Source organism: Chlorocebus sabaeus, chromosome 10 (assembly GCF_047675955.1).
Source record: "Chlorocebus sabaeus isolate Y175 chromosome 10, mChlSab1.0.hap1, whole genome shotgun sequence".
In the NCBI taxonomy this organism is placed as follows: domain Eukaryota; kingdom Metazoa; phylum Chordata; class Mammalia; order Primates; family Cercopithecidae; genus Chlorocebus; species Chlorocebus sabaeus.
In genome coordinates, this window is record NC_132913.1 from 75,757,492 (window position 1) to 75,784,961 (window position 27,470).

The window sequence follows — 27,470 nt, forward strand, 5'->3', positions numbered from 1 at the left end:
TATCAGAGACAGCCTACATTGATCACTTTTTATAAGTAAGGTGATGCAGGAAAAGCATAATTAAATGAGACTGCCTTACATCAAGTAGTACCAGACAATAGAAAAGGGAAATCATTTAAACCTTATTCATTTATGCATATCCTATATTTTTCTAAGACAGAGTACCACCAAAACATCTAAAGAATTCAAACGTGAGGAAATAACAGAGAGGAGATACATTTTTTAAAAAGTAAAACTAAAAAGAATTTGTTTATTATGAAATGCATATATTGGAGATCTATCACATTTACTAAAATTGGGCCACAAATGTGGTTCTAATATTTCTAACAGCCAGACCAGATAAAGAAACATGATTCACAGTGTTCATTACATAAAAACAAATCTATTGTTGGGAAGCTGTAGCAGTCATTTTGCATCAGCCTGAGGGCAGAGAAGATAACTGTTAAAGCTTCTTTCACATGTCATTCAAATGCTAAACTTAACTGTAGAAAGTTCCGATATGAAATTACAGTAAAAGCCCGGTCGTCTAAAACACACCTATTTTAAAAGTTACCGATGGGGAATACCTCCATCTTCAAGGTTACATACGGCGTTAATGAATTTCAGGAAGGATCGCACTCATGCAAAAGTTTATTTTGATATTGTAGTATTTCAACTTTGAAATAATTCCTGTCTTCAGTACACTGCTTACGTTTTTTATGTGTTATGGCTACAAATTTTTATTAACTGTAGTTTTCACTAGCCATTTCATGTTATTATTTTTTGAGACAGAGTCTTGCTTTCTCGTCCAGGCTGGAGTTCAGTGGCGCTCTCTCTGCTCACTGCAACCTCTGCCTCCTGGGTTCAAGCAATTCTCCCGCCTCAGCCTCCCCAGTAGTCATATTATTTTTGCAATAAATAGAGGGTACCTAAAACATCCAAACCTAGTTGTTTGTTATCAACTTGAAAGCAGAACCATAATGTACTTAATTCCTCAATACTTTACTATATGGAATATTTTTGGTAGGAAAAAAAGATGAGATTCCACTTGTATATTGGGACATTTTATTTCTGTCAATATCAAGATGATGGAATAAATCTTATTAGTCAGCCTTTAGATGTATGTTGGGCCTTTGTTCTCTGCTCAGAATACTGCTAGGAATTGTAGGAGGAGGAGGGGGCAAAGGAGATGTAAGAAGCGGTCCCTATCCTGTCTTGGTTTGCATATTAGAGGGCAGAGGCTTTGGGATAGCATCCTAAGCTCTACTGGGAGAGGTAGATAGCACTGGTCCAATTTGTGGTGGATAAACATCACAAGTCAGTGTTTGGAGATGAATATAATATACCTAACATCTACGTAGTGCTTTAATATTTACAAAACACTCGCCTTACGTTTGATCCTCTCAGAATCCATCTGCTTAGAGGAAATCACAAGTTTCCTCTTAGTCTCAAGTCTCCCGGCACATTTAAGTGGAAACTACATGCCAGGCTTTCTATACACCCTTTACATGCTGTTCAGTGAATCATGTTGACAAAATAAATGTTTCTTATGATTTGTAGAGTTTGGGAAGCTGAGGCTGAGGAGGGTTGATATTTAACCTAAACCACTCACTGCATTTTGGAGCTGAGATTTAAACTGAGCTTTGCCCTCCTCTAAATCCAGCAGTGTTCCTGCTTATATTCCACAGTGCTAGGACTCTTATCAACCTTGCTGCTGCTCAGACTTGAGCCATATTACCCGGTTTCTGGGAACCTTTGTAAGGGGTGTTTGCATTCAGGCTCAAATGCCTAGCCAGTGAATCTTCTACAAAGATATGTAAAAGAGGGAGCCTGAACATCTTCCTATCTTCATAAAATTAAGATTGAGCCACAAGATGGAGAAAAGAGAGGCCTGATGCTTTTCAGTCTACCTTGAGCCCAGGCCCAGTGAGGTCCACCACTGAGCCTCTCACCTGCTGTGGTTTGGTTAAATGAGCCAGTAGAAACTCCTTTTCTTGCATGAGCTAGAATTGATTTTCCTTTATTTGGATCTGATAGAGCCCTGACCGATAGAGCTGTATGAGTTAAATAATGCAGCAGATCTAAAATGGCTTCTGTTTACTGGACAAGCAAACATTTTGAGTTAGACTTTGCATTGATGTGTTGACAGTTTAAGACCTTTGGTTTTCAAAAACATAAAAAATAGCCTTTAAAAAATGGCTGAAAAATATCAAATGTCAGTGAATAGAAATGTACCTTTGTTTTTAGTGTACCAGTAAAATTATTCTTCTAACAGTAATTACAGAGGTTAAATTATTTGTGTGAAAAGTAAAATAATGGACACATTTGAAATTAAAACAATGGTTGGTGACATTTTAAATTTATAATAAAGGTCAAAATAAATTTTCTTCCATTTGATGTTTTTGCATAATATATGGAGACTTAGTGCACGAATACAATTTTCTGCCCATAAGGTAATGTGGTTTTTATTTTTGTTGTTATTTTGGTCTGATGAGTTTTAGTCACACCAGTAAATGTAGTTAGGGCACATAAATCTTCAGGTCATATACAAAGTAATTAACATTAATAGCCACATTCTGAGCAGTTTACAAAATGAAGGGAGGGAATTTAATAAAGTCATTATAATGGATAACCAATTTTTTTCTGTGAATAAAAAGGCATTTAGATGTTATATGTAGAAAAATGAAACAAAAACACTTTCTAAGCCACTTTTGAAAAATATGTAAATTACCTAGAAGTCTTTGTTTGTTTGTTTGTTTTAATTTTGGCTCCTAGGTAAGTACTGAGATGCTTTTGGGAAAATAGGATACACTAGAGAGTCTGGGTCCAAATCTCAAACATTCTACTTAAATGATTGTAGACAAATGTATCCAACTCTGTTTCCTCATCTGTAAAATTGGATTATAAAATTTATGGAATGGTTCTTGGCTTATAATAAAAACTAATAGCTGTTGATATCTTTTGATATGACACAGCTGAATCAAAGTACTTTTTATGTGCTTTGCTAATTAAATAATGGCACTATAAAATTCATGACTGAATCTTATTTGAAAGATCAGATTCTGTCCCTTCTCTCAGCTTCCGCATCACAACTTTCCCTGTCTGAAAAGCAGCCTGTCTTTCAAGTTTGTACCAGAGAGGAGTTATCAAGGAAACAAAATATACAGGTGTGTAAACAGTCTTAGGAGATTGAAAATTCAAGTGCCTTATGAAGAAGAAAACAGCGGCAACAACAAAAATCCCTTAACTGTTCATAGTTTTAACTGTTAAAACTATTCATGTTTGAACCCCTATTGGATTTGTATAATGGTCTTGGGGAGAAGATACACCAGAGAAATAAATAAGAATTAGCAAGTATCCAGAGAGATATGGTACACTTAGCTAAAGCGGGCCAGGGGGGTAGGGGTGGGGGGGTTGAGGGGGGTTCACCCTTTCCTGACTTGCTTCGTATCGCAGTGGTTAGCCAGATGCCTTAAAATTGAACATGTGCTTCTAGTTTCACACAAGCCTTGCCGCCCCTATTGTGTTGTAACTGGCATGATTTACATGTTTATTTTACCTCCTGATTCGTGAAGGCCTCTGAATGTTCAAAGCCTGATCTAAAGCTACATCTATCACATTGTAGACATTGAATAGGACTCCCTATGGTATTTAAATCAGCATTCAACACAGTGGCTACCATTTCACCATAAGAAAAAAAAAGAGTTTAATAATTCACCCTTGAGTCTAAGTAGTCAAGCAAATATAAAGTTAAAATGGAGTTCTACTCACCTAGAACAGTACTTTATCAGTTTATATTATGAGAAATTTAGATTACAAACCTGTATACAGTTCTATAAAATGTTTGTTTTGCTAAAAACTGATTTTATAAACAGCTTAAACTGAAAAACGTGAATTTTTTTCTTCTTTTTTTTGTTTTGAGACAATGTCTTGCTCTGTCACCCAGGCTGGAGTGCAATGGCGCGATCTCAGCCCACTGCAACCTCCACCTCCCAGGTTCAAGCACTTCTCCTGCCTCAACCTCCTGAGTAGCTAGGATTACAGGCGCCCGCAAAAAAATGAATTTCTAATTCTAATTATACTTTAGGGTGGAATTTAAATATTTCAACTAAGAGTAGTAATTCTCATCATATTTGTTTTTCTTCAGAAAGGGAAAGTCAATTGCCCTTTTTTTTTTCCATTCCAAAAATATACTATTGGAAAGATTTTTGAAAATCCACTGTGGCATCCTGTTTTCTTTTGCAGTACTCATGGCCAGTTCCTAGTGTCTTTCTTCTCTTTGTAGTTTTACTTGTATTACCTCCATCCCAGACTGTTGCATACACCCTTAGCTGATCTTCCTGCCTTATCAACTTTTCTTATTCAAATTTTGCTATTCTCCAAGAATACAAAATGTTATTTAAATAAGAGGAATAAGTTCAAGAGATTTGTTGCATAATATGATGACTGTAGTTAATAACATACTGTATTCTTGAAAAATGTGGATATAAAGTGTTCTCACCACAAAAATGATAACCATGTGAGATAATTCATATGTTAAGTAGATGGGTTTAGTGATCCCACAATATAAATGTTGAAAACATCATGGTGCACATGATAACTACATACAATATCATCTGTCAATTTAACTATTAAAAAAATTATACTACTCTGGTCTGTGCTGCCAGATTAATATTGAGAAAACACATTTTCCTTGATCAATATCTAATATCATTATCTGTCAAAGTATTTTTTTCTACCTGCAATTTAATTGGAAAATCTGACTCCTTCATAAGCCAGAGTGATTTCTGCTTTCCTGAACTTCTGGGTCACTCCTTTCTCTCACAGCCACATGGCAGTTATCCATGAGCACATTGTATCATAGTAATTTCCTTTATTCTGTGTGCATTCTAATCCTCAGCACATAACTGGGCTGGTATGATGGAAAATGCCAAGTTTAGTACTTTGTAGATTATAAGCAGTCAGTACATTTTATATTGAAATTCTGATATTGTGCATTTCAGGTCAGCAAATTCTATCCATGTTGTCTGTGAAGGTTTATACGGAGTTTACTAAAAATATCCTATACTTTCACCTAAACACTGACAATGACATAGTTTTACCAAATGTTTCTTTTTAGAATCTTGTGTAATAAATAGTAGATTTTGAATGATAACGTTATGAGAATATGAAGAAATTTTAAAGCAGACTCAACTGATTGTCACCTATTTTTTAATGTTAATATCCTAATTTTCTGCCAAATTTATAATAAAATATAACATTCTAATTTAAAAGCGGAAAAAAAAAGGTTCCTAGTTTATGCAGAGACTGAATTTTCAGTATCTCCATATTCTTAGTTCATGGAGCTCAGGCCTTCCCATGTTTCTTGCTGTGATGGATGCATAAACCTTGACGTTTGATGCCATTCAGCCTTATCTCAATTCTAGGTTTCTTCCTCAGCTTGCTAACTCTGTCTTGCATTCTATCTTGGTCCCTAAATAAATGAAAATTATAATAGAAAAAAACGAGGAATTGTTAAAAGGAACAAAAACAAAAACACTGAAAGCAGGAAACATACAGAGCATGTGTTTCATTGGAAGAGAGATTCAGAGACAGCAATGGCAGGAGACTCAAATGGCTTATGAATGACTAAAGCAAGGACTGTCTATCTACTCTATTCCAAAAATGAGCATATACTAAGTGCTCTAGCAATCAATAGCTTTGATAAAAATAAATATTTTTGAAATACATAGGGTTAACAATGGAAAAGGCGTGTTTGAGAACTCATCATGTCTCTTGTATCTATTTTTATTTCCTACCACTCCCCATAGACTCTTCTCCAGGTCTGTCATGATACCAGATGAGCACAGTACTTCATAGATTATAAGCAGTCAATAAATTATGAGTAGTGTCCACAACTAGTTTTTAGTAGAAGTCCCAGATGTTTGGGACATTTAGAACAGTGTTGTTTGGCAGTGAAAAGGATATTTTAAAATCTTATTCATGTTCTATTATTCTGCTATTTTCTTTCCATTCCAGATTATTATTAATCCTAGGAGTTGAAGCAGGTTTTCTAATCTCCGGATACATTTTAAAGATGGTTGGGGAAAGGTAGTAAAGCAGACGTGAACATGGCAGGTAATTTTAGGATTTAACTTCAACCTCTGTTGCAGGGACTGATCATTTAAGGTCTGTAAACTTGTTTATGATCACAGATTTACATATGGTAGACACTATTAGCTGCCCTTTCTTCACCATTCCTCTAACCTTTCTTGTCAGTGAGTCCACCATATTCTAGAAAGTCTAAAATGACCCATATTTATTTCCCTACTTTTTGAGGGAGATATCATCTAATCAGAAGATCAATTTTTGCTTGGGAGCATCTAGAAAGTTTTTGTTTCATGCAATAAAATGAGATATTCTTCTACCTGCATTTATATATGATTACCTAAATAGAGACAGTCAACTTGTGACTGTGAAACAACAACCTAAACACAAAAATAATCATATGGAGGATGGGACAACTGAATTGAAAACACTAGTGTCCTGGATAATAGCTATTTGCTGGGTTGTTTACCAACCCTGGAACCATTGACTTTCTGATTTCTTATAAAATGAGATAATAAGACCCTATTATGCAAACTACTTTTGGTCAGCCTGTTACTTGCATCTCCAAAGTATCCTTACAAAGATAAATGGAATCCAAATTTGGCTACTCTTAGGTGGCAGCATAAAATTGTTCATAGGGCACAATTCTAACTTCTTAGACTCCGAGTTCAGCTTTGGTTATTGGGTTTTTGTATTTGGATTCTGTTAGTCTGACTGGATTTAGGTTACTACATTGTCTGTTTCTGCCACAAATGACTTGTCTGGTTTAAATTTCTTCAGTGCCAGTACTTGTTACATACACTAGGATCCTTTCAGTTTTTGACCTGTTTCTTAAGCAGGACTTTAAAACAGTAAATATTAATTTATATACAAAGAAAATCAGTGTTTGAACTTATGGATGAAGTATGCTTTTACTTAATGATGTATTTGTATTTCTTGCTAGACATTTGACATATTTTGGAATAAAGTTGCTTTGGTCACTTTCATTGTAAAGAGTGATATTTTAGAAGTATCAGCAAAGAGTCAAATTCTGTAAAATATTTGAAGAGATTTATTCTGAGCCAAATATGAGTGACCATGGTCCATGACACAGCCCTCAGGAGACCCTGGGAACATGTGTTCAAGGTGGTCAAGGCATAGCCTAGTTTTATACGTTTAGGGAGACACGAGACATCAGTCAAATACATTGGTTATCCCACAAGAAAGGTGAGATGACTTGCTTCCAGGTTACAGGTAGAATTAAAAATTTTCATATTGGCAATTGGTTGAAAGAATTATCATCAATAGAAAGGAAAAGGAATGTCTAGGTTACGATAAAGAGTTGTGGAGACCAAAATTTTATCATGCAGATGAAGCCTCCATGTAACAGGCTTCAGAAAAAATAAATCGTGAATGTTTCTTATTAAAGAGTCATTTCTATCAGCAATTCTGAAAGGGAGGAGAGTGTAATGAGGCATGTCCATCTTCTAGCCCCCATGATGGCATGAACCAGTTTTTCCCGTTAAATTTGGATTGCCCTGGCTAAGAGGAAGAATCTGTTCAGACGGTTGGGGGACCTTAGAATTTTTTTTTTTTTTTTTTTTTGCTTTACAGAGGCATTGCTTCATCATAATGAATCTGAGATGGGAGTCAGCCTGGTATAGTGGAATGTTCAAACTCTAATATCAGAATCATACCAGCTTACCGTAACATTCAACATTCTGATCCCACCACTTGATTGACACAAATTTCGCCAAATCATCTTACTACATTAGTCTAGATGCAATCATATTGAATTGCTACCATTCTGAAAATATTATTTTGAGAAATAAATGAGATGCTACATGGAAAGTACTGGTAGAGTACTGAAAGTACCATTGCTAGACACATACTAGGTGCTAAATATATAGTATATCAACTCTTCAGCACTCCCTGCAAATGAGATTGAAATGAGGAATTTTAGCTACTCTGTGAACCTGCTGGTTTTATTTTATTCCACACTCATAGTCTGCATGATGCTGTAAATATGTCTTGTTTTCTTATTGATCACTGTAAGTTTTTTGGGAGAAAGAATTCAAACCCATTCTTTTCAGGACAAAGCATAAATAAAGTGTCAGTAATTGATGCTTTTGTAGGAATATAGAGATCATTCTGGTCAAAGCAAAAATCAGACACATAGACTGAAGACATAATTTGAAACATCAGAACCTATAGTCTGTGCCAGGTCCAAACAAAGGTGGTAAAATCAGAGATATAGTTTAGATTCTGAAATAGTGGAATGTATGGAAGTTTGATCACTTGTGATGGTAAAAGAGCAAATTAGAAGCATTTGAGAATGTTTGATAAAGTTTACATAGATAATAGACAGCAAAAGTAAAAGTAGAATTGTTGATAATATCTAGTTTTAGGAAATATTTGAGTAATTCTTTGTCCTACACTGTTATAATGAATCAGGATCCATATTATTTTTTTGCTATCCCAACTTTTGTTCTACTGTATTATCCCAGAAATAATTTTCCCATGTCACTGTAAAGAATAAATCAGTTTAAAAACAGTAAAAATAGTAAAATAAATATTTTACTTAACAAAATTATCTTCCTTTGGAAAACACATGATGGGAACTGAATTTTTATGGCATTTTTAATATAGTGCTAAAATTTCCTGAACTTGCCATTAGAAGAGCCAGAGTCAGATATTTAGTGTCTTACCGGTTGTATGATCTTGGAAATATTTAGAACTTACTTTGGACCTATGTATCATCATCCATAAAATAAAGGTTGTTTTATCTGCTTCAGAGAATGACTGTATTGAATAGAACATATGTGATATGGTTTGAGTATTTATTCTCCCCAAATCTCATATTGAAAGGTAATCCCCGATTTTGGAGGTGAGGCCTGAATTCTCATGAGATATGGGAGGTGTTTGGGTCATGCGGGCAGATTCTTCAAGGTTTGGGGCTGTCCTAATGATAGTAAATGAGTTCTCACGAGATGTGGTTGTTTAAAGTAGGTGGCACTGCCCCTCCCCTTTTTCCTCCTTCTCTGGCCATGCGACATGCCTGCTTCTGTTTTGCCTTCTGCCATGAGTAAAAGCTCCCTGAGGTCTCCCTGGAAGCTGAGCAGATGCCAGTGCCATGCTTGGACAGCCTGCAGAACCATCAGCCAATAAAACTTATTTTCTTTATTAGGTACCCAGTTTCAGATACTCCTTTAGAGCAACACAAAAACAGCCAAACACAGAAAATATGTGAAAGTGCCTAGATGTACAGAGCTTAGCACAGAATAGGCACATAGTAGATGTTCACTGAACCTAAACATGTTATTCTTCAATTCAGTATTTGTCTTTTCCAACCCCATTTTCCCCAGCCTTGCAGAAAATCAGAATGTTTATCTTTCAAATATATGTTAGTCCTATAGTAATTCTATTTTCATTTATCTTATCAAGTACTAAAGCTAACCTCAGGGGTAGGAAATGTGTTTCAGTGGGTTCTGTTTTACTATTTTTTCTTGTTTTGTCTTCCATACAACTTTTCTTTGTATTCCTCTCCTCCCCCAGTTGAGTGTCTATGATTTGCAGCTTTGGCCTGCAACCCCAATACATCCATTTATTTTGCTCACTAAGGATATTGTGTAGAATGAATACTAATTAGGTAGTGAATATACTTCTGCTAATAGCATTATGGAACTCGGTTTATAACAGTATTAGGATACAGATGGCATGAGCATTGTGAGATATCATTACTTCCATGGGTTGGTGCATGCAGTATAGAGTATGGAGCACAATGATGAAGCTAAAAATTAAAATAGGCATTTCTGCTGTACACTTTTCAAATGAGAATACATTTCTGCTAATGGGAAAGATTGTAAAGCAATTCCCATTGCTACTCTGGGATTCAGCATCTTGGAATCATGCCTGGAAATAATGCATTGAAAGGATTGTATGAGATTATGGCCAAAGTGAATTATTGCCACATTATTGGCAAATTCAGTGAGAAATTGGTTTTCCTTGAACTTTAAAGGAGGTAGGTTTTGGCCATAGTTCAAATGGCTTTATAGAGTTTATTTTTTACCTCATTTGGATATTTAGAAAATGGTTCTTGGCTCTGATTTCCTTTCTTCCTCTTTTCTTCTTGTCTTTCAATAGTACACATCTAGATTTCTGCTTATTTATTCTAAATCTAACCAAATGCTTTATACTTATGGTTTACGTATCAATACATACAAATTGATGATTATCTAAGGTAATATTAATAATGTATGTGATATGAAGAAATTGCCAAAAATGTTTGTTACATGATCATCACCAACACCATTGAGAAAGATACTTTAGTGATCCTGGCACTATAGCAGGTTATTTAGGATTTACAGAACATGATGAAAATAATTATGTTTACTGATGAGAAATTAGGGACTTTCTCTCAGGTTTACATTTGTTTGTTGTCTAATTACTATTTTTATCATAATATTTATGTATGTAATCACTCAATGGTTTATAATAAATAATAGTTAAGTATTAGGTATATATAATACAGTTAAATTATATTAGAATATTATAAGCATTCTTTGTAAACCATTTCTTGTCAGTGTTTGAAATAGGGGAATATTAGTTACCTGGAATAATTAGATGTAGGAAACTAGCTTAGTGTGCACATTTTTAAGTGACTTCTTTATTATTAAAAACGTAGTGTTTTTCTAATCACTATATAGATATATACATTATTTATATTCATCTATGTATGTACAACTATATTTTTCCCTGAATGCTAAAGTGAGTGCACCCAGTGGGCCAAGATGAATTATTATCACTTTATTTAACTCTCTTTCATTTAGAATGTTTTACACAATATTTAAAAAAAGAATATTAGGACATGACATTTCTTTTTGAGACAAAGATGTTTCCCATATATTAAGTGCATTTGTACTTAATAAACTTTCCAAAAGAATTGCTATTCTGTAGTTCAGTTTGGGACCCATAGAAGCAAGAGTAGGATTACTCCATGTTTCAGGAGCCTCAACTTTACTATTCAGCAAAGATTGCAGTTCAAGCACCATCTGCTTCACAGCTGAGAATCATTAAGCTTCAGTGACAACATTTCCCCATCTCAGCACCTGACTTCTGCCAAGCAAGTAGGAAATTTTGCCTTCACCTTTCAGCAAATTACTCAATTAGTAAATGGGTATATGCTACCATTTAAATTCCAAAATTTAGTGACTCTTTGTAGCTGAAAACAAACCACCATTGGTATCTAAATTAACATTGTGTTTTGCTGATGATGTCTAAATTTGAATTGTTTTTAAATGCTACTTTTCTACTTAATTTTTCCTAACAATTTATGATGTAAAACACATGATATATTCGGGAGGCAAGCATGTTGTTTCACTTTACCTGACCAATGTTGGCATGATCAAAGACATTCACAAACATTCACTTTTGTTAGATTGCTGAGTGAGCATATTTGTGTGATGTTAAAGGAATGAGCTCGGGCTGCATGTTGTCACATATGGTTTGCATTATGAGAACCGAATGTTAATAGGAAAAAAAAAAAAGTAAAGCATTGGAAACATGAGAAAACTCCAGATTTATTTCTCTTTAAAAGAAAGTTTTTATTTTACTTCTACTAAGACAGGACATCTTTGTAACAGTGCATATACTGCATTTTTATCATTAAGTAATTATTATCTGCTGCTTATCCTCTTAGATAAGTTAAGTGAGTATTTTCTAGCACTCAGAATGTGTTCACATTTTATGGAAAGTCTCATAATTTTCAAACTGATTATTTTAATTTAGGCTTTTTTGTTTTTCTCATTATTAATGTCAAAATTGAAAATACAATCTTTTTAAAGTGTGCTTTGCCTGCACTTTGTAAAGTATGTAATGGGAATTATCTTATCTCTCTTTATATTTTATTCTTCTCTTTGATATCCCTGCCAGATTATACTAGGAAAAAAAAATACATTCTAAATTTCATTAATGTAATTCAGATACATTGAAACAGTTGGTTTTTATGTATGTGAGAAATGTATCTGTCATTAATATATAGTAAATTAAAGTTTTATTTTAAAAGCAAATATGGACTTCAATTAGTGATAGTAAATATATTTTAAATAGGATATTTCTCCAGTAGAAGAAGTAAGCTTTGAAACATAAAGATGTGCAGAATTAGGATGAATTGTTTTATAACTGAGACTTTTATAATTTTGGATCACTAGAAAAGTAAGTACACTCGAGCATTGAATATTTTCTAATATGCAGACTTAGCTTTCTAAATTGAAAAAGGCAGGAACCAACAGTCTTGTTATTCCCAGACTTGTGCCTTTTCTGTCTAGTTGTCACTAAATCTGAAGATTAGGCTTTGTGACTCCTCTTTTTATGTGTTAAGAATAATGAAAGGAAAGAAAGCACCAGATCCAAAAGCCAGTGTTTATTTCCATAGATGAATCAGAGAACCAGAAGGTTTTTCACCTCTAGGTCACCGGCCTGAAAGCAGAGCAGGCCTACTGGGATTCTGCCTGACAACAATTTTAGGATATAAAAATGCAAAATAAAGAGATAGACTCAGATCACATAGTTCAAGTCTCCTTTTTAGATGCCAAGAATTACAAAGAGAGTGTTTTTCCCCACATGAACTTTTCTAACCCATCTTATTTAAGAATATTTTTTCATTTTATCTTCTGCAATTCTCACTTCTCAAGAATTTATAGAACTTTATTCCTGTATTTTCTATCATGAGCATAATAAATACACTACTAATATGTGTTTCAAAACAACAAATGCTAGGTCCCTTGCCCTGCCCCAACTGCTGATACTGTGACATGTGCTCCTATCTACTTGGGAAGCACTAGTCCAAAGCAATCCACAGTGTCATTTTGGGGTACTACATGACAAGGATCAAGTTTCCCACCTTGTCTGTTTCTCCCACAGTTTCTAACAGAATTCTTGTTTCTAGAGGTAGAATTTGAATATTTTGTTAATACAATAATAGGGTATATTTCAAAAGTAGTAAATCATATTAAAACTATTAGCACTTACAACATTAAGTAGTAAATAACACAACAGAAACATCAAATACACTTTTTTGGAGAATTATATGTAAAATAGTCAACTTGAATTCCCATTTCTAACAAAAGGTATATTTGCCCTTTTTTTAAAGGTAGGATCTCACTATGTTGCCCAGGCTGGTCTCCAACTCCTGGGCTCAAGTGATCCTCGCATCTCAGCCTCCCAAAGTGCTAGGATTACAGGTGTGAGCCACTATGCCCTTCTTTTTAATACAGAATTACTCACTTTTGTGTTTTATGTATTTATCTACCACAAATATCTGTTTATGTGTTAAAATAAGTCAATTTACAAAATATTAATTTACAGTCTTTTAATTTTATATGTGAATATAGATACACAAAAAACCATTAAAATGGGGAGGAATTCCAGAGTATTGATCTATTTAGAAATGTAAATGTTTAAAATGTTAACATTATTACTGTTCTGTAAAAGTATTTTATCCTAAAATATTTATTTTTCTAGATCTTTTGCCCCCTTTAGGCCTTCATGGAAATGTTTACATGAGTGTCTTCGTAGTAACTCATTATATTTGCCCTCTTATAGGACTTGGGCTTGATATAGATTGGTGGATGTGACTCAGCACCCCTATTTAAGATTTTGGAAACTAAGCCAGAGTTAAGCAACAGCATAAACATTTATCACAAATATCAGAGTACGTAGGGACTCTGAGTTTTCCCTGGGCTTTTCATTGAGTAAAGGCTAAATAATAATAGTTATTGGCATATTCCAAGATGCAGAGAGCAATGGCCAATATGCAGTTTAGATTTTTATCTTTTTCTCTGGATAACTTGCTCAAAAGAAAGGATTGCCCTTACTCAACCTGACTGCACTTCATTTTGTGTGTAGTGTAAGGATAGGGGTGGGGAATAACTCTACTAAGTAAAACAAAGACCAGAAATATGAAAAGGGACAGTTAAAGGTTTCCAGCAGGAAAAGATATTCTAGGTTACATATGTGAATTTTGCTAGTTCTGTAGATGCTAATGCCTCAGGTGCTTTTGGCCTTTCTTTCTTTCCACTGTACTCTTGGCTCCCCATCTGGTAGTAATACAGGATTTTTCTCTGCCACTTTGCCACCTGGAGACCCCTATGGCTGGCAGTGCCCTCCTGCTGCCTGAGGCTTGCTCAGGCCCACGCCTGCTGCTGGAGGCACGCTGCCCACTCAGCCTGCCTGTGTTATAGCTTGTACCCCCATTTGGCTGCTCCCAAGCTCTTGCCCTACATCTAAGAAGACTAAGGATATGCTGACAATTTGAAGGGTGAGGAGGGCAGAATTTTGTTGAGTGATGGGACTGCTCTCAGCAGAGAGGGGATGTGGGAGTGTTCCCCCAATCCTGCAGTCTGGTGGTTTCTATCCCAGCGTGACTTAGTCTGGGTTTTTTATGGTCACAGAATGGGGAGGACATGATGATTAGTTTGTGAGTATGCAAAAAGGTGAAAACAAAGGCACCACTCAAAGGTGGGCATGACAATGTAAAAAACTAATTAGGGAAGGGTAGGTATATGTAAAATAGATGAATGGTGGGGATCAATCAGAGGAAGGCATGCCAGACAGGAAGACAGGTTCTCAGTCTGATCCAAGGATTTACCCAGGACTGCCTTTGACTTGAAGGTAGAATTTCACCAGGGAACCACCTCTTTTTGCCTAAGCATGTGTCTGCCTCCTGCCTCTATCAGTAGATCAGGATCAAAAGGGTCTAATTCAAATTGGACAAGAGGACTTACGGGTGAAAAGGATGGTGAAATTCAAAACTGAAGACTGCTGGTACTAATGAATAAAGAGAATCAGTAATTTTACTTACTGACCTTAGTTGTGATGAAATCCACATTAGGCATAGGGACACTAAAGTGTATCTTTCTCTTGTACCTCTTATCTATGGTGCTCTGTTAGAAGAAACTTCAAGAAAACCTTCAGCTGGGCATGGAGTTTCATGCCTATCATTGCAGTGCTTTGGGAGGTGAACGTGGAAGGGATTACCTAAAGCTGAGTTCCAGACCAGCCTGGGAAACATAGTGAGACCCCCATCTCTACAAAAAATAAATAAATAAAATAAAATTAACCAGGTATGATGGTATGCTCCTGTAGTCCCAGCTACTCAGGAGGGTAAGCCAGGTGGATCACTTAAGTTTAGGAGTTTGAAGTTGCAGTGAGCTATGTATGATCATACCACTGTACTCCAGCCTTGGAGAAAGAGTGAGATCCTGTCTTAAAAAATAAAATAAAAAAAGTTTTAAGATATAAATATATTAACATGACAGACAAAATGTATAAGTATACCTAGGTGCATATTTCACCTTTGGTCATTAATTTGTGAACAAGTTTCAACCCTATAATTTAAAAATATTCCCAAAACAGTAAATTATAAGTGAATATTCATGTTGAGTACATGATATGGTGTGGCTGTGTCCCCACCCAAATCTCATCTTGAATTGTAACTCCCACAATTCCCATGTGTCATGGGAGGGACTCAGTGGGAGATGATTGCATTATGGTGGCAGGACTTTCCTGAGCTGTTCTCATGATAGTGAATGAATCTTGAGATCTGATGGGTTTAAAAATGAGAGTTTCCCTGAACAAGCTCTCTTTGCCTGCTACCATCCACACAGGATGTTACTTGTTCCTCCTTGACTTCTGCCATGATTTTGAGGCCTCCCCAGCCATGTGGAACTCTGAGTCCAGTTAAATCTCTTTCTTTTGTAAATTGCCCAATTTCGGGTATGTGTTTATCAGCATTGAGAAAAAGGACTAATACAGTAAATTGGTACCAGTAGAGTACGGCACTGCTGAAAAGATAACTGAAAATGTGGAAGCAACTTTGGAACTGGGTAACAGGCAGAGGTTGGAACAGTTTGGAGGGCTCAGAAGAAGACAGGAAAATGTGGGAAAGTTTGGAACTTCCTAGACACTTGTTGAATGGCTTTGACCAAAATGCTGATAAGCCATATGGACAATAAAGTCTAGGCTGAGTTGGTCTCAGGTGAAGATGAGGAACTTGTTAGGAACTGGAGCAAAAGTGACTCTTGTTATGTTTTATCAAACAGACTGGTGGCATTTTGCTCCTGCTCTAGAAATTTGTGGAACTTTGAACTTGAGAGTGATGATTTAGGTTGTCTGGCGGAATAAATTTCTAAACAACAAAGCATTCAAGAGATAACTTGAGTGCTGTTAAAGGCATTCAGTTTCAAATGGAAAATAGAGCTTAAATGTTTGGAAAATTTGCAGCCTGACAAGGTAGTAGAAAAGAAAATCCCATTTTCTGAGGAGAAATTCAAGCTAGCTGCAGTAATTTGCATAACTAACAAGGAGCTGAATGTTAATCACCAAGACAATGGGGAAAATGTCTCCAGGGCATCTCAGAGACCTTTGAGACAGCCTCTCCCATCACATGCCGGAAGACTTAGAAGGAAAAATTCGTTTTGTGGGCTGGTCCTGAGGTCCCCGTGCTGTGTGCAGCCTAGGGACTTGGTGTCCTGCATCCCAGCTGCTCTGCCATTGCTGAAAGGGACTAATATAGAGCTTGGGCTGTGGCTTCAGAGGGTGCAAGCTTCAGGCCTTGACAGCTTCCACATGGTGTTGAGTCTGCGAGTGCACAGAAATCAAGAATTCAGGTTTGGGACTCTCTGCCTAGATTTTAGAAGATGTATGGAAATGCCTGGATGCCCAGGCAAAAGTTTGCTGCAGGGGTGGGGTCATCATGGAGAACTTTTGCTAGGACAGTGAGGAAGGGAAATGTGGGGTGGGAGTTCCCACACAGAGTCCCTACTGGGGCACCACCTAGTGGAGCTGTGAGAAGAGTGTCACTGTCCTCCAGACCCCAGAATGATATATCCACTGAGAGCTTGTACCATGCACCTGGAAAAGCCACAGACACTCAGTGCCAACTCATGAAAGCAGATGGGAGGGAGGCTGTACCCTGCAAAGCCACAGGGTACAGAGATGGAGCTGCCCAAGACTATGGGAACCCGTTTGTTGGAGCAGCGTGACCTGGATGTGAGACATGGAGTCAAAACAGATCATTTGGAGGTTTAAGATTTGACTACCCCACTGGATTTCAGACTGGCATGCGGCCTGTAGCCCCTTGGTTTTGGTTAGTTTCTCCTGTTAGGAATGGTTACATGTACCCAATACCTGTACCTCCATTGTATCTGGGAAGTAACTAGCTTGCTTATGTTTTACAGACTTATAGGCAGAAGGGACTTGCCTTACCTCAGATGAGACTTTGGACTGTGAGCTTTTGAGTTAATGCTGAAATTAGTTAAGACTTTGGGGGACTGTTAATAAGGCATGATTGGTTATGAAATGTGAGGACATGAAATTTGGGAGTGGCCAGGTGCCGAGTGATATGGTTTGGCTGTTTCCCCACCCAAATCTCATCTTGAATTGTAACTCCCACAATTCCTACACGTTGTGGGAGGAACCTGTTGGGAGGTGATTGAATTATGGGGCTGGGTCTTTCCTGTGCTGTTTCATGATAGTGAATGAGTCTCACAAGATCTGATGGTTTTAAAAATGGTAGCTTTCCTGAACGAGTTCTCTTTTCCTGTTGCCATCCACACAGGATGTGACTTGCTCCTCCTGTTGCCATGATTGTGAGGCCTCCCCAACCACATGGAACTGTGAATCCAATTAAATCTCTTTCTCTTGTAAATTACCCAGTCTTGGGTATTTCTTTATAAGCAACATGAAGTGGACTACTACAGTACAATAAAGGGATATGATAAGAAGAGGAACATAACTGATGTAGTTTCTAAGGCTGGATCAGTTTCAAAGGTAAATTTTGTTTCAGTATATGGATATAATTTATCAAGACATCTTTGCCCTTTTTTCTTTCTTACCTGTGTAGAAAAATTCCAACCCCTGGAACACACTCTTCTATGCACTCTTCTACTTAAGCAAACAACATGGCTGGAACAAATCCCTGCCACATGCATTCCCACAAACTCATATAACCATGTTTATTAGTTATCTTACATTTGGATTACAGTCATCATAAGGTCATTATAATTATACAGAAATTTAGCCTCCTTACATCTTTCATTCACTCTTCTATTTGAGATGACTATTTTCTGCCTGAACAACCCTATTTTTCTGTTCTTGAATCCTTATACCCCCATCATCATACTCAGAGCTAGTACCTACTCCTTATTCAACTGAGAAAATACATGCAATTAGAAGGGAAATTCTACATTTTCCCATCATCAAATCTACCAAACTATTAAGTATTTTAATATGTTTCCATGAGTCAGCCTTCCCTTCTCTTATGCTGTATGAATTGCTTCTGTTCATTTAAGGACAGGGCCTTCTCTTTGACCATATTCCCTCATACTTTCTCAAAGAATTTATTCTTGCATTTATGCTCTCTTTTCTGTATCATCAGTTTTCTCCTGTTAACATAATTTTCCCATCAGCATAAATATATATCCAGTAGCTCCCCCAAAAATGTCTAGTCTTGAGTCTGTGTCACCCTGCATTTCTTACCTTATTTCTGTTTCCATTTAAAGCAAAATTCCTTGAGTTTCTCTACTTCCTTTCTTCATTTATTTCAACCAGTCAGGCTATTCTAGCCTACTATCCTCTGAAAATACAATGCAAAAATCTACCCACACCAGTCAGCATATTTTATTTTTATTTTTAATTTTTGTGGGTACATAGTATGTGTATATATTTATGGGGCACATGAAGTGTTTTAATACAGGCATGCAATGCATAATAATTACATCATGGAAAACGGGCTATCCATTGTCTCCAGCATTTATCCTTAGTGTTACAAACAATCTAATTATACTCTTAGCTATTTAACAAAATAAACTTAAATTACTACTGACTATAGACATCTTTTTGTGCTATCAAATGGTAGGTCTTATTCTTTCATTCTAATTTTTTTTGTACCCCTTAACTCTCTCCACCTCCCTCACAGCACTCCACCCCCATCCCTACACTCTGCTTCCCATATCTGATACCTATGATTCTACTCTCTACCTCCATAGGTTAAATTGTTTTGATTTTTAGATCTCACAAATAAGATCATGGGATGTTTGTCTTTCTGTGCCTGGCCTATATCACTGAACATAATGACTTCCATTTTCGTCCATTTGTTGCAAATGACTGTATCTAATTCTTTTTACAGCTGAATAGTACTCCATTGTGTGTAACTGCCACATTTCTTTTTATCCATTCACCTGTTGATACACTTAGATTGCTTCCAATTCTTGCCTATTGTGAACAGAGCTGCAACAAACATGGAAGTGCAGTTATCACTTTGACATACTGATTTCCTTTCTTTTCAGTACATACATAGCAGTGGGATTACTGGAACATATGGTAGCTCTATTTTTAGTATTTTGAGGAACTTCCAAACTGTTCTCCACAGTGGTTGTATTAATTTACATATCCACCAACAGCATATGAGGGTTTCCTTTTCTCTACATTCTCACCAGCAATTTTTATTGCCTGACTTTTGGATATAAGCCATTTTAATGGAAGGAAAAGAATGTACTTTCTGAGGCTACAGAAAACACATCCTTTTCATATGCCTATTTATTATTTTGTGTCTCATTTTGAGAAATAGCTAATCAAATTTTTACCCATATTTTAATCGGATTATTAGATTTTTTCCTACAGCATTGTTTGAGCTCCTTACATATTCTGGTTATTGATCCCTTGTCAAGTGGGTAGTTTGCAAATATTTTATCCCATTGATTGTTTCCTTTGCTTTGTAAATGCTTTTCAACTTAATGAGATACCATTTGTCCATTTTGCTTGGGTTGCCTGTGCTTGTGGGTTATTACTAAAGAAATTTTTGCCCAGATCAATGTCCTGGATGTTTTCCCTAATGTATTCTTCTAGTAGTTTCATAATTTGAAGTCTTAGCCTATATTGATTTGATGTTTGTATGTGGCAAGAGATGGGGTCTAGTTTCATTCTTCTGCATATAGATATTCAGTTTTCCCAGCATCATTTATTGAAGAAACTGTCTTTTTCCCAGTGTATGTTCTTGGCACCTTTGTAGCAAATGTGTTTACTGTAGGTATGTAGATTTATTTCTGAAGTCTCTATTGTGTTTCATTGGTCTATGTGTCTGTTTTTATGACAGTACTATGCTGTTTTGTAGTACAATTTGAAGTCAGGTAATATGATTCCTCCATTTTTGTTCTTTTTGCTTAGGATAGCTTTGGCTACTGTGGGTCTTTTTTGGTTTCATATAAATTTTAGGGTAGTTGTATTCTATTTATTTGAAGAATGTCATTGGTATTTTGATAGGGATTGCATTGAATCTGTAGATTGCTTTAAGGTAGTATGTACATTTTAACAATATTGATTCTTCCAACCCACAAATATGGAATATCTTTGCATTTTCTGGTCTTCTCTTTAGCTTTTCTCATTGGTATTTTATAGTTTTCATTATAGGTATCTTTCACTTCTTTGGTTAAGTTAATTCCTAGGTATTTAATTTTATTTGTGGCTATTGTAAATGGGAATTCTTTTTTGATTTTCTTTTTCAGATTGTTTACTGTTGGCATATAAAAATCCTGTTGACTTTTGTATGTTGATTTTTGTGTTGTACAATTTTAGTGAATTTGTTTATGAGTTCTAATAGTTTTTTTTGTTTGTTTTTTGGTGGAGTGTTTAGGTTTTTCCAAATATAAGATCCTTTCATCTGCAAACAAAGATAGTTTCACTTCTTCCTTTCCAATTTGGATGCCCTTTCTTTCTCTCTCTTGTCTGATTTCTCCAGCTAGGACTTCCAGTACTGTGTAGAATAACAGTGGTGAAAGTGTGCATCCTTGTTATGTTCAGATTTCAGGGGTAAGGCTTTCAGTTTTTCTCCATTCAGTATGACACTAGCTGTGGGTCTGTCATATATGGTTTTAATTACATTGAGGTATGTTCTTTCTATGCCCAGTTTTTGAGGATTTTTATCATGAAGGGATGTCGAATTTTCAGCATCAATTGCAATGATCATATGGTTTTTATCCTTCTGTCTGTTTGTATGATGTGTAGCACATTGATTTATTTGCATATGTTAAACCATTATTGCATCCTAAGGGTAAATCCCACTTGGTCATGATGAATAATCTTTTAAATGTATTGTTGAATTTGGTTTGCTACCACTTTGTAGAGGATTTTTGCATCAATATTCATCAGTGATATTGACCTATAGTTTTATTTTCTATTTATCTATTTATTTATTTGTTCATTTATTTATGATAAGTTTTGTCTGGTTTTGTTATCAGGATAATCCTGACCTCATAGAATGAATTTGGAAGTATTCCCTCCACTTGTTTTTCGAATAGTTTAAATAGTTTGAGTAGGATTGGTATTAGCTCTTCTTTAAATGTTTGGTAGAATTCAGCAGTGAAGCCATTGGGTCCTGGGCTTCATTTTACTGGTAACTTGTTTTTTTTGTTTGTTTGTTTGTTTGTCTTTTTTTTTTTTTTTTTTTTGAGACAGAGTTTTGCTCTTGTTGCCCAGGCTGGAGTGCAATGGCATGATCTTGGCTCACTGCAACCTCCGCCTCATGAACTCAAGCAATTCTCCTGCCTAGCCTCCCGAGTAACTGAGATTACGGGCATGCGCCACCACTCCCAGCTAATTTTGTATTTTTTGTAGAGATGGGGTTTCTCCATGTTGGTCAGGCTGGACTCAAACTCCTGACTTCAGGTGATCCACCCACCTCAGCCTCCCCAAGTGCTGGGATTATAGTCTGAGCTACCGTGCCTGTCCCTGGGAACCTTTTAATTACAGCTTTAATCTTATTACTTGTTATCACTCTATTCAGGTTTTGAATTTCTTCCTGGTTCAATCTTGGTAGGTTGTATGTGTCTAGAAATTTGTCAATTTCTTCTAGACATAGTAGCTCATAGTAGCCACTAATGATTCTTTGAATTTCTGGGGTAGCAGTTGTAAAATTTTCTTTATCATCTCTGCTTTTATTTGCATTGTCTATTTTTTCTTAGTCTGGGTGAAGGTTTGTCAATTTTATTTAACTTTAAAAAAATAACCTTTTCTTTCATTGATTTTTTATATTGTTTTCTTCATTTTAATTTTATTTATTTCTGTTTGATCTTTATCATTTCTTCTCTATTGGTTTGGGGTTTGGTTTGTTCTTGTTTTTCTAGTTCTTTAAGATGCATGATTACATTATTCATTTGAAGTTTTTCTTTTTTGTTGGAGTCACAGCTATAAACTTGCCTCTTAGTACTGCTTTTGCTGTATCCTGTGTGCTTGAGTTTGTTGTATTTTCATTATCATTTGTTTCAATAAATTTTTCAACTTTCTGCTTAGTTTCCTCATTTACACATTGATCATTCAGGAGCATATTGTGTAATTTTTATGTCTTTATATAGTTTCCAAATTTTCTCTTATTTATTTCTACTTTTATTCCAGTGTAGTCTGAAGAGATGCTTGATATTATTTCAATTTTTTTGAATGTTTTAAGACTTGTTTTGTGACCTAACATATGGTCTATCCTTGAGAATGTTTCGTGTGCTGCAGAACAGAATGTGTATTCTGCAGCAATTTGATGAAATGTTCTGTAAATACCTGTTAGCTCCATTTGGCCTAGACTGCAGATTAAGTTTGAATTTTCTTTGTTTATTTTCTGTCTGGAAGATATTTCCAACGCTTACAGTGGTGTGTTGAAGTCTCCAGCTATTCTTGGATTGGAGTCTGTCTCTTTAGCTCTAATAATATTTGCTTCATATATCTGGGTGCTCCAGTGTTGAGTGCATATATGTTTAAAATTGTTATATCCTTTTGCTGAATTGACACCTTCATTATTATATAGTGAACTTCTTTATCTTTTCTTACAGTTTCTTCCTGGTTTCCTTTTATTGAAGATGATTTTGTCTGGTGATACGATTTAGTTTCTTGTTTTTTTATTTTTGTATATTCATTATATATTTTTTTGCTTTGAGGTTACCATGAAGCTTGCAAATACCATCTTATAACCCATTATTTTAAGCTTATAACAACTTAACATCATTTTCATAAACAAACAAGGAAAGAAAATTTATGAAGACTTGATGCCATAACTTCATACCCCTGTTTTCTTTTAATATTTTGTTACTACTTACATCTTATTGTTCCATTTTTCTTGAAAAGTTGTTGTAGTTATTATTTTTGATTGGATCATTGTTTAGTTTTTGCACTTTAGAGTAGTTCATAAACTGATTACAGTGTTATAATAGTCTCTGTTTTTCTGTGTTCTTACTATTCCCAGCAAGTTTTGTACTCTAGGCCAAATGGAGCTAACAGGTATGTACAGAACATTTCATCAAATTGCTGCAGAATACACATTCTGTTCTGCAGCACATGAAACATTCTCAAGGATAGACCGTATGTTAGGTCACAAAACAACTCTTAAAACATTCAAAAAATTGAAATAATAAGTGATTTCTTATTGCTCATTAACATACTTTTCTTTCTGATTTAAGTATTCCCTTCAGCATTTCTTGTGGGAAAGGTCTGGTGTTGATGAAATCCCTCAGTTTTTGTTTGTCTGGTAAAGTGTTTATTTCTCCTTCAAGTTTGAAAGGTATTTTTGCCAGATATATTCTAGGAAAAAATATTTTTTCTTTCAGCACTTTAATTGTGTCATGCCATGCTATCCTGGTCTGTAAAGTTTCCACTGAAAAGTCTGCTGTCAGATGTGTTGGAACTCAATTTTCTGTTATTTGTTTCTTTTCTCTTGCTGCTTTTAGCATCCTTTCTTTATCCTTGACCTTTGGGAGTTTGATTAAATGCCTTAAGGCAGTCTTCTTTGGATTAGATCTCCTTGGTGTTCTATAATCTTCTTTTACTTGGATATTGATATATTTCTCAAGGTTTAGGAAGTTCTCTGTTATTGTCCCTTTCTAGTTTTATCTTTTTCTCTACCTCCTCTTTAAAGCTAATAACTCTTAGATTTGCCCTGTTGCACCTTTCTAGATGCTGTCCATGTGCTTCATTGTTGTTGTTTTTTTCTTTTTTCTCCTCTGACTATGTACTTCCAAATAGGCTGTCTTCAAGCCCACTAATTCTTTCCTCTGCTTTATCAATTCTTCTGTTAAAAGACTCTGATGCATTCTTTGATATGACATTTGCATTTTTCAGCTCCAGAATTTCTGCTTGATTCTTTTTAATTATTTCAATGTCTTTGTTGAATTTATCTGATCAAATTTTGAATTCCTTCTCTGTGTTATCTTGACTGTCCTTAAGTTTTCTTCATTCAGATATTGCGAATTCTCTGTCTGAATTCAAAGGTCACTTATCTCTGTTTCTCCAGGATTATTCCTTGATGCCTTATTTAGTTCATTTGATGAGGTCATCTTTTCCTGGATCATCTTGATACTTGTAGATGTTCATGTGTCTGGCCATTGATGAATTAGGTATTTATTGTAGTCTCCACAATCTGAGCTTGTTTGTATGCATCCTTCTTGGGCAGGCTTTCCATATATTCAAAATGACTTAGGTGTTGTGATTTAAGCTGTATCTTCTTTATGGGGGACCTCAAGTTCTCTAATGCTGTGGTTCTTATAGACTCATAGAGGTACTGTATTGATGGTCTAGGTCAAGATCCCAAAGAATTCTCTGGATTACCAGGCAGAGACTCTTGTTCTCTTCCCTTACTTTCTCCCAAACAAAGTCCCTCTCTGTATTCTGAGCCACCTGGAGCAGAGGGTAGAGTGACACATCACCCCGTAGGCACCACCCATAGCCTGCACTGGGTCAGACCTGAAGCCAGCATAGCACTGGTTCTCACCTAAGGACTGCTGTAATCACTCCCTGGCTACTGCCTATTTTTGCTCAAAGCTCTGGGGCTCTACAATCAGCAAGTGGCAATACCAGCCAGGCCTGTATTCTTTCCTTTAGGGTGGTGAGCTGCCCCAGGACCTAGATGGGTTCAGAGGTGCCACCTGGGAGCCAGAGGCTAGAGTCAAAAACCTTACAAGTCCATTTGTTGTTCTATTATACTGTGGTTGAGCTGGCAACTCAAATCATGAGATGCAGTCCTTCCATTTTTGCCTCCCCTTTCCAAAGGCAGAAGAGCCTCACCATGTGGCCTCTGCCACCTCAGGCCTATGGGGAATACTGCCAGACTACCGCCAATGTTCCCTAAGGCCTAAGGGCTATTTAATCAGCTTCTAGTGAATTCTGTCAAGCCTGAGACTCAACCTTCATGGCAGTAGGCTTCCTCTCTTCCCCAGAGCAGATCCAGAAATGCCATCCAAGAGTTAAGTCCTAGAGTCAGGGACCTCAGATCCCACTTCATGCTCTACCACTCTGTGGCTGAGCTGGTACCTAAGATGCATGACAATGTCCCCTTTACTTTTTCCTCCACTTCTCAAGCAGAAGGAGTCTCACCCTGTAACCACCACGGCTGGGAATATACAGAGTCTCACCTGAAGCCAGTAAGTCTCAGAGTCTCACCCAATGTTTTTGATGTAGTACCTAGGTATTGCTTCTGGTTATTATTCTGGTTATTCTTTTGTTGGCACGTTACAAATCTTGCCATGACTGAGTTCTTCCCTTCAAGGCAATAGGTTTCCTTCTGGTACATGGTGTTTCTAGAAATGTCATCAGGGAGCTAAGGCCTGAACAGGGGCTGTAAGACTGACTGGTGCCCTATCCTGCTGTGCCTGAGCTGGTATCCAAGAGGTAAGATAGAGTCCTCCCCACTCTTCCCTCTCTGATCCTCAAGCAGAAGGAAGGGGTCTCTTTTGGATCCACAAGCTATGCAGCCTCAGGTTAGTGGAAGGGTGATGCCAGCAGTCCCTTACCAGTTCTGACTGGTGTCTCAGTAGGTCATGACCTCCTCTTTCCCTCAGTCCACTGACTGGGTTCAGAGCCCTTTAGCTCATGATGGCAAGGCTTGGGGGAGCTGAAGTTCCAAACACTGGGATTGGCAATTCCCCTTTTTATGGGGCTTATTTAAATTCTCTCTCCTTAGGCTAGCTTTACCTGAATTCGGTCTGGTTTTGCTTTCTGCTATTAACAAGGGCAGCACTGAGTTCAATGTCTCAGAATTGCTAGTTCTTCCTCTCCCCAGGGCACAACAATGCTCTCAGAAACACCAGGCTGCCTCTCTGAGCAGGGTTGCCTCTACTGAGGGATGGAGGAGGGAAGGGGTCTGAGATTCAAGACTGTTTTTCCAGTGCCTCTTTCAGCGGTATGAAGGTAAAACCAGGTAGTGTGAGTGCTCACCTTAGTTTTGGTTCATATGAAGGGGTGTGTGTGTGTATATGTATGTGTAGATAGTTGTTAATTTGGTGTCCTCACTGGGGGGACAATTGGGAGAGCCTTCTATTTTGCCATTTTGATCTACCCCTCTCCCCAGTCAGGCTATTTTAGTCCCTGTCTTCAGAAAGTGCGATGCAAAGGTCACCGATTATCTCCATGTTCTGAAACTAATGGTCATTTTTCAGGCTTTCTCTTTGTAGAGCTCTCAATACCATTAAATCATTTTTTTTTCTCCTAATAAAAACATACTTCATTTGGATGCCAGAAAGCACACTTTGCTGGTTTTTATTTGACCTCAGTGGCTGCTTTTTTTTTTTTTTTTTTTTCCCCAGAGTCTCGCTCTGTTGCCCAGGCTGGAGTGCAGTGGTGTGATCTCGTCTCACTGCAAGGTCTGCCTCCTGGGTTCACACCACTCTCCTGCCTCAGCCTCCTGAGTAGCTGGGACTACAGGCACCCACCACCATGTTCAGCTAATTTTTTTTTTTTTTTTTTTTTTTTTTGTATTTTTAGTAGAGACGGGGTTTCACCATGTTAGCCAGGATGGTCTCTATCTCCTAACCTCATGATCCTCCTGCTTCAGCCTCCCAAAGTGAGATTACAGGCGATGACTATTTTTTGTCTATCTCTAGCTTGCTCTTCTTATTCTGCCTCGTTCATAAATTTGGCATGCTTTTAGGCTCAATTATTGTTTATCTATTTACATATACTTCTTAACTAATCTCATCATGTACAAGCTGGTTACTTTGTATCTCTATTCCTATCCTACCTACCAGACCATGACTCATATATCCAACTACTAACTCAGCATCTCATCTTCGATGTCTGGTAGGTATCTCAGAACTAACATATCCAAAACAGAAGTTTTGACAGGTAGGAAAACTCACCACTATACTAATAAGGAAAGGCTTCAAAACAGAAGTCTTAAATTCTGCCTTTCAAACTTTGCTTTTCCCAAGTGTCTCTTTCTTAATATATGGCACTATGATTCACTCATTTAAGAAGGGAAAAAAAAGTAGCAGCTGTCCTTGACTTTCTTTTTGTTACCTTCAATATTCATCTATCAATTAGACTGGTCAGGTTTCCCTTAGAAATATAAATCAAGCAAGACTGCCAAGGGTCTGAGGACATGACACAGTTGAAAAAAA

General features: G+C 36.6%; 1 protein-coding gene across 10 annotated transcripts in view; it reads left to right on the forward strand.

Annotated features, from left to right (window-relative positions):
• Positions 1–27,470, forward strand: part of GULP1 (GULP PTB domain containing engulfment adaptor 1) — a 301,980-nt gene that overhangs the window by 147,096 nt on the left and 127,414 nt on the right. The window contains exon 1 of one of the 10 annotated variants that reach the window (XM_073019867.1): positions 17,817–17,874. The exons of the other annotated variants lie outside the window; for them this stretch is intronic. The gene's annotated coding sequence lies outside the window, so the exon portion shown is untranslated. Of the gene's footprint in view, positions 1–17,816; positions 17,875–27,470 lie in introns of those variants that run through there. 10 annotated transcript variants of the gene reach the window in all.